Genomic DNA, 7,239 nt, shown 5'->3' on the forward strand with positions numbered 1-7,239 from the left:
TAACTGTAACTAATGTAATGTGGGGGTTGAAAGGGAAGACGGAGTGAGGGAGAGGAGGAGAGGAGAGGGGAGACAATGGTTAAGTGGCCCCTTTCCTCTGCTTTAATTACACAGTCACATGGACGTACACTTGGATTGAAAAAACCCCTAAAAACACAGAAAGACTCATGCAAGGCAGCGGGTGTAAAAGATTTCCAAGTAGTCCAATCTCCCCAGTGCAAACATAGCATAAATACAATCTTTGAAAAGGCTCTTTGCACTCCCTCAGTAATTCCTCCTTTAAATCCCTACTCAGCACTTCACACACAGTTGCATTTCCACAGTCTCGCTCAGAAGTCTGGTACACCGGCTTTCTGTTCAGGTAAAAAACGTCTTGTCTCTAAACAGGTTTCCCTTTTCCACCAAACCACACTTCCATAACTCCAAATCTCAACTCAGTTTCTGTCACCTCTTCAAACTCTACGTCTTTGGAATAACAAATATCAACTTGTTTGCACTGCACGCATCCGTTGTTTGTTGATCATTCGGTAAAAAAAAATTATATATTCACCTCTTCCTTCCTTTTTCCTACACTATTCTTCTGTATGGAGGCTACCCTAGAAATGTTTGAGGATCTAACCATGTCAAATAAGATGTAGATGCATGTATGAGCACACACACACACGCACGCACACACACACACACACGCGGGCCGATGTGTGGGCTGGAACGCAACACTGATCAGAGATAATGGGCGGACACGACAGGGAGAGCAATGCTGTCACACCAAGAGAGGAAGACAGGAGGGATGATGGAGCAAGAGACAGAAAGAGAGAGACAAAGAGGAAGAGAGTAAAAGAGAAAGAGGGAGGGAGCGAAGGAAGGAAGGAAGGGAGAAACTCCCAATTCATCAGCAGACACAGAGGAGACAAAAGGGAGGAAATGAATGAGGGCACATGCCAGCTCACGTCAGCTCTGAGACACCCCTCCCCCGTCTGGACCCCTTCTCAATTAGAGGCATCCCCTTCTGCCTCTCCCACTCCGTTTGCATCTTCTTCCCATCAGGGGGTTGATGTTAAGGAGTCTGGCACAAAACAAAATGTTCTCCACCTGATGTTACACACTCCCCGGCTAACAGCTCCTGCGGTCCTGCTCAACCAGACGAGTGACATTACTAGCAGATGCACATAAGCAAACACACCGGTGTGACATAATGTTCACACTGAGTCACTCTGCCTCTCTCGTATTGCACAGATAGATTCTCGTGTTTTCAAAAAGCTCCTGCTAAAGGCCAAGACCATGAAATACAGACACCGCGATTGTTTACTGGCACCTGACTGGAAAATTAGCTCTATCAACTGTTTACGTCAGTGTGCCCAACTCCTAACATTCACACATTTTCTTTTGCCAGTTTTCGGGAAAGTTGGTTAAAATTTGTGCTTTATTTGGATGGAAACTTGATTAATGTCTTCTTGTGACCCATCGTCCCCAGTAGCAGTGTTTGTTTTTTTTCCCTCCTGTGATTAGTTTATAGAGACACGCAGAAGTAAAATTATAAACCCCCGGTTGGGAGCCATCGACATATTCTATCATCTGCACTGCAGGGGGATTCCCCCAACTTTGCATGCAGAGAAAAGAGAAAAAAAAACAAAAAAACATTCCACTCCGCCCTCAGCTGTCAGTTTTGTCTCGGTTTTCCCAAAACAGATTTCAAAAATATCTGTCTTGTACTGGTCTGCAAATGAAAGCAGCAGAGAATTGGGAGAGTGAGCGACAGGAACACACACACACACACACACACACACACACACACACACACACACACACACACACACACACACACACACAATCACACACACAGACAGACAAACAGAGAGACAGAAGACAGAAGACAGACACACAGAGAACCCACAGGCACACAGTCAAACGCAAACATTTAAACAGCTTGATTGCATGTGGGGAGATGGGCACTGGGGGCTGCATAAGCCCTATATTTGCTCAACAGCAGAAAATAAGTGGACCACTGAGGAGGAGGGATGAAGCGTTAGCAAAGCAGCGGTTAGAAAATGAGAGAGACAAAGATGAGAGAGAGAACGAGAGCGAGAAAGAGAGAGATCATCCCTTTCATGTTAATTGCATCATCCCTTTATCATGCCGGCCACATGCTCATCAAACTGCATCTTATGTGCCGTATCTGTAATCATAAAGAGAGGCCGTTCGTCTGATCTGCCACAAGGTCAGAAGAGTCTTATTCACCGCAGAGGATAAAGACGTGAGAGTATTTGCCGTGAGCTCGAGTTCCATGTTGTTAATGATGATGATGGTGATGGTGACGATGATGATTATTTCCATTTTTGTAATGTGTTATTTGATGCACGAGGCGCTCTACGAGCTTTACATGAACTGATCAAAGGATAAGTATGACTTGGATATTTGGATTTATGGTACAGATTATGCTAAAGCTGCAGGATATCTGCTAGTGTGTTCACGGCGTGACAGTGCGTGCGAGTACGGTTGTTCACATTACGATTCACCTATCATCTGCCTGTCCTACAAGGTAAAGCGTCAAAGTTTAGGCTTAAGACTTGGTTTCTGATTAAGGTTAAGGTACAGGGTTGGAGTTACAGTACTCGTAGGGCGGTTGGGGTTTCAGTTAGGGGCATGAATGTGAGTGAACGCAGTGCAGTGCTTGGCTGTGGGTGTTTGGGGGAGGCTGGATTTGTGTAGAAGAGGACATGCGCACCTATATCTGCCCTATAGGTGAGCTGACTTATCATGAGAGCAGTGTATTAATCTGGGTCAGTACGTACACATTCTCGCACACAATACAAACACAAACACACACACACACACACACACCCACAAGGCTCACTCAACAGAGCCCCACCCCCCCCTTCACGCTCGCACACTATATTAGCTTACTGTACACAGATGGAGCACATGGTTGTGTGGATGCACACACACTCAGATTTGTCCTAAACACACACTTGCACATAAACCCGAATGAGGCAGTATGTAACAGTATATGAGATAATGGCTTTCCCCCCTTTTTCTTTGCCCCGGGCTTTCACAAAGTCTTTGTCAATTTTGAAAAAAAAGTGTGCGCACGCACGCACGCACGCACACAGACTCACGCACGCACGCACGCACACACGCATGCACACACACACACACACACACACACCAGTTTTTATCTGCCACTATAAATCCTTTCACGGATCACTTCCTCAAAACACCCTGCCAGTATTCAACTTCCTCATGGCAGCAACTGAAGCAACGAATTGTAGCAAAAAAGATAACATAAATGAAAGTAAAGAAGAAAGAGAGAAAAAGAGGGGGGGGGGGGGACAACTAGTTTATAATTTTTATTCTTCTCAAAATCAAAACACACACAAACACTAAAGGCTGATAAAGAGTGAGCATCATCATCTAAAGCTAAAGCTAAAGCTGCTTTACAATTAAAGCATTATTATGTCACAAATGTGTTCAAATTTAATATTCTCTTATTTGTAGACCTTTTGTAGGGTTTTGTGTACATATTATAAAAGAAATCGTTTAGCACTAAATTCTTACTAAACCAAAATTATTCTTACTTTTTGAAATGTGGACCTTTTTTGTTTTCGCGGTTTCATCGGCTTGTCAAAAACCTGGACTCAGCATGCCACAGAAATGTTCAACCCCACACTGCGAATACCATGATGAGCGGTGAATATATCGTCTTGTCTTGTTGATATCAGGGTCCTGATACCAAATGCGGGACTAAATCATCAAAATGACCCACAAAACCAAATTATTTGACATGTTACTTGGACTGCCCTTTCATCAATGGAGCAAACCAGATTCCTAAGAAGATGGGTTTTTTTTTTTTTACTTCTCTAGAGAAGAGGCCAAAAAGAGAGGAAGAAAGGAGAGCAGAGACTTTGTGCCCTTTGACCCCCTCGTAATTCTTTGGCTGTCTGGATGCCTGAAGATGACCCCTCGGCACAGCTGAGCCCTAACACCTCCACTAATGCAGTTATGCGCACACACACATTTAAGTGACTAATGCTAAATATGTATTAAGTATTCAGAAGGAGGTAAAAGTGCACAGTTGCAGTCTCCCCTCCTTTGTTTCTTTTTTTTTTTTTTTTTTTAATCACCTTTATCTTGTCCTGTATTCCCTCTCTTTTATTCTGTCTTGTTGGCTACTGTCACTCTCTGCCAAGACTTTCGCTAGCTCTTAGGTCTCCCTCTTTGTCTGTGTAGTCAGTCTCTGTCTGCTCCTCGGCTCTCTCTCCTCTCCTCTCCTCTCCTCTGTTAATATTTCCAGACAACACAGCTCACACACACACACACGCACTAAGTAGGCTAATGTCTTTATCAGATCCAAATCCGTTAGTGTATGATCCCACTTTCTTCATTTTGCATTGTGCACCTTTGATGGCATAACAAGACATTTTGATGAGTGACTTGCGCTTTTTTCTTTTTTTTTTTTCAATTCTTTGGAGTGCTCCGGCTCTCTAACAAGCTTTCAGAAACTCATTACTATAAGTACCACTTGAGTTTTTGATCTGGAGGGTAATCTCACTTTACCTACAGTAATTTCATCTTTCCTGTGCTTCTTACGCAAAAGCTCACAATCAAACATACACACTGCTACAGTATGTATCGCTATGTTTGCCCTTTGAGCTGTACAGTTTGTTCAATGGCGGGAAAAGGTCAGGTGCTGCCATTTCAGAGGGCTGTTAAGGTATTTTGTTATCACCGAATTACCTCAAGTAGGAAACTAGGCAATGTCCCAGTGGGAGCATTAATGATTGATAAACTTTCTTCAACACACACAATGGCAGTGACGGATGGCTATCTGAACAAAAATGTGTGCAAGGCTTCTTTGGTGCAGTTTTCATGTATTTACATAGATTCATATGACTGTGCGTGTCTGTGTGCGTAAGAGAGAGAGAGAGAGAGAGCAGGAGAGACTCAAACACCAAACAGTAGTATACTGTACTAGCAAAGGAGAGAAGTCACACTCACACACAGAGACACATTGTGTAAGAGAGTATGCCGTTTTACAAATACGTTGGTATACAGACATTCAAACACACACACACAGATACGGACCATGTACAACAAGAAGCTTATACTCTTAGAAGAAATCAGATGCTCAATTTTGGACTTCTTAATGTAACTTTATCCCCTCCTGTATTTCTTACTCAAACACACATTCATATAACTGGTTCAAAAATCATTTAAACACATACAACATGCAGCCAGTTGCCTTAAACACCCAAGCAACTCTGTCTTTCCCTGTCTGTGCTACCCACACAAGCTCCCAAAACATCCTCCAAACAAGAAATGTATCTCTTTACCTTTACTTGTGCTCCACACCTGCATGTGTAACAGTTAATTCCCTGTGGCGGCTAAAACCCTGCCGGCACGTGTCCTCTCCGAGAGCAAACGGGGGAATCCTTGCATCAGTGAGACGTCTCCTGCGGTTCCAGCGCAGCATTCGACTCTATACGCACGCACAGGCACACACATTACAGGACCTACTCACACATGCTGCCTCTTGCACGCCTCGACCAGACTGAAGGCTGAGGAGAGGGTGTGTGTGTGTGTGCTGCCTCATACTGAGCCCGCCCTCTTTTCTCTGGTTCTCCCGTTCTCTCCCACATGCACTCACCCTGCCCTCCTCCTTCTTTCTCGGTCCCCCCTCTCTCTTTCTCTCACTCCCTCTCTCTCTCTCTCTCCAATTTCACCTCCCCCGGCTTGCCAATTGACTGCCAGCATGTGTGCTGGGTCTGTGCCTCTAAGCCTTCAGATGTCCCAGTCCACTTTTTAATTGCTTGCTCTCTGGCCTCAAAAGTTTGACACAAAAACAAAGACGCACAGATAGAGTGGACAAGCACAGTCATGCACAAACATGTAAGTATACATGTACATACACAAGCATTCTCACGTACAATAGAAATATATAGATTGATAAAGTAAATATTAGTATTTTTTACAAAAAGATCAGAATTGACACAAAGCAACACAGTGGAAACTAAGTATGTAGGAAATGTCGTCTTAAGGTCTCACAGTGGAGTGGAATACAAGAATCCATCTCCTTCGCAATCTTTCACGAGATCTGCTTTAGCTCACGTTGTGATGCTGCCACACACTTGTCTCTGTTTCCCACGCATCCTTCCTTTACTGTTTTACAACCCACCGGGCTTTTTGTAACAGATGCTTTGAATAAAAAGAATGCACCCACAAGTGGTAGTTCTTGGTTTTTTTTTTACTGCCGTCTCCCCACATTTTGTATATATCGAGATATCACCACCTGTAGGCTTGAAACGAGGCTCGGAGAAGTTTGGAGCCTGCTCCTTCACTGAGAGCAGATGCAGCCGGGTTGGATTCACAACATTTACCATGGATTCCAGCAGTGACCCAGTTTTGTGGCAAAAAAATAAAAAATAAAAAATTCAAGTTATCCACAAAAACTACTCTAACAACTCTTGCAGCATAGTTGTCCACTCAGTACGTTTTAAACAATGATGTTGTTACCAAAATGTACTAAAAATATGGAAAATTCAAATTCACAGCTTCATATTGTCGCTAGCATGGTTAGCTGCCTTTGTGATCATCATAAGCAAACCTAAGTGCATATGATAAAGGTAAACACAAACAGTATAAAGTTGGGATAATAATTTCAAAGTGTCTTTGTCACAAGACTAGGACAATCGTGTTGGCCTACATAGTAGTCTGATGAAATGTGATAAAACAATACATTTATGTGTGATGTTTGTCAGAAATTAAACTGTTGCAGTCATGATAACCGTCCATTTTGCTACCCACGATTTAACCTTTGGGAATTCGGCCTTCTCTCACCATGTCTATTCTTTTGTCAGTTGGTGGGAATTCGGCACATTACAACACATACACGCATTATATAGAATTTACTCCATGTCTTTCAACTGTAAAACGTTCACACAAGGGGGTGTAGACGTTTTTGAAACAATACACAGTAAACTTTCACACAAGGGGGTGTAGACGTTTTTTGAAACAATACTGTACAGCTTGTGCAAACGTAATCTCATAAAAGCCTTGAAAAAACAGAATTTGTGGAGATATTCTCATCTGTAACTTACTCAGCCGAAAAAATGGCTTCAGCACACCAGAGACCTTTGTGATCCAGAAATAAAGAAAGCTCCTTAAGGCATTTTTTTTCAAGAAAAGACTTGTTGATGTGCCAGTTGAGGAGGTCCAGTGGTGAGCTATCTCCAAATGTATTACATT

At 43.0% G+C, this 7,239-nt stretch overlaps 1 protein-coding gene across 1 annotated transcript in view; it reads right to left on the reverse strand.

The window, feature by feature from the left end:
* Nucleotides 1–5,554, reverse strand: part of LOC120802632 (T-lymphoma invasion and metastasis-inducing protein 1-like) — a 55,028-nt gene extending 49,474 nt beyond the window's left edge. The window contains exon 1 of the mRNA XM_040150653.1: nt 5,328–5,554. The gene's annotated coding sequence lies outside the window, so the exon portion shown is untranslated. The remainder of the gene's footprint in view (nt 1–5,327) is intronic.
* Between the last annotated feature and the right edge of the window lie 1,685 nt (nt 5,555–7,239).

Source organism: Xiphias gladius, chromosome 17 (assembly GCF_016859285.1).
Source record: "Xiphias gladius isolate SHS-SW01 ecotype Sanya breed wild chromosome 17, ASM1685928v1, whole genome shotgun sequence".
NCBI classification, from domain to species: domain Eukaryota; kingdom Metazoa; phylum Chordata; class Actinopteri; order Istiophoriformes; family Xiphiidae; genus Xiphias; species Xiphias gladius.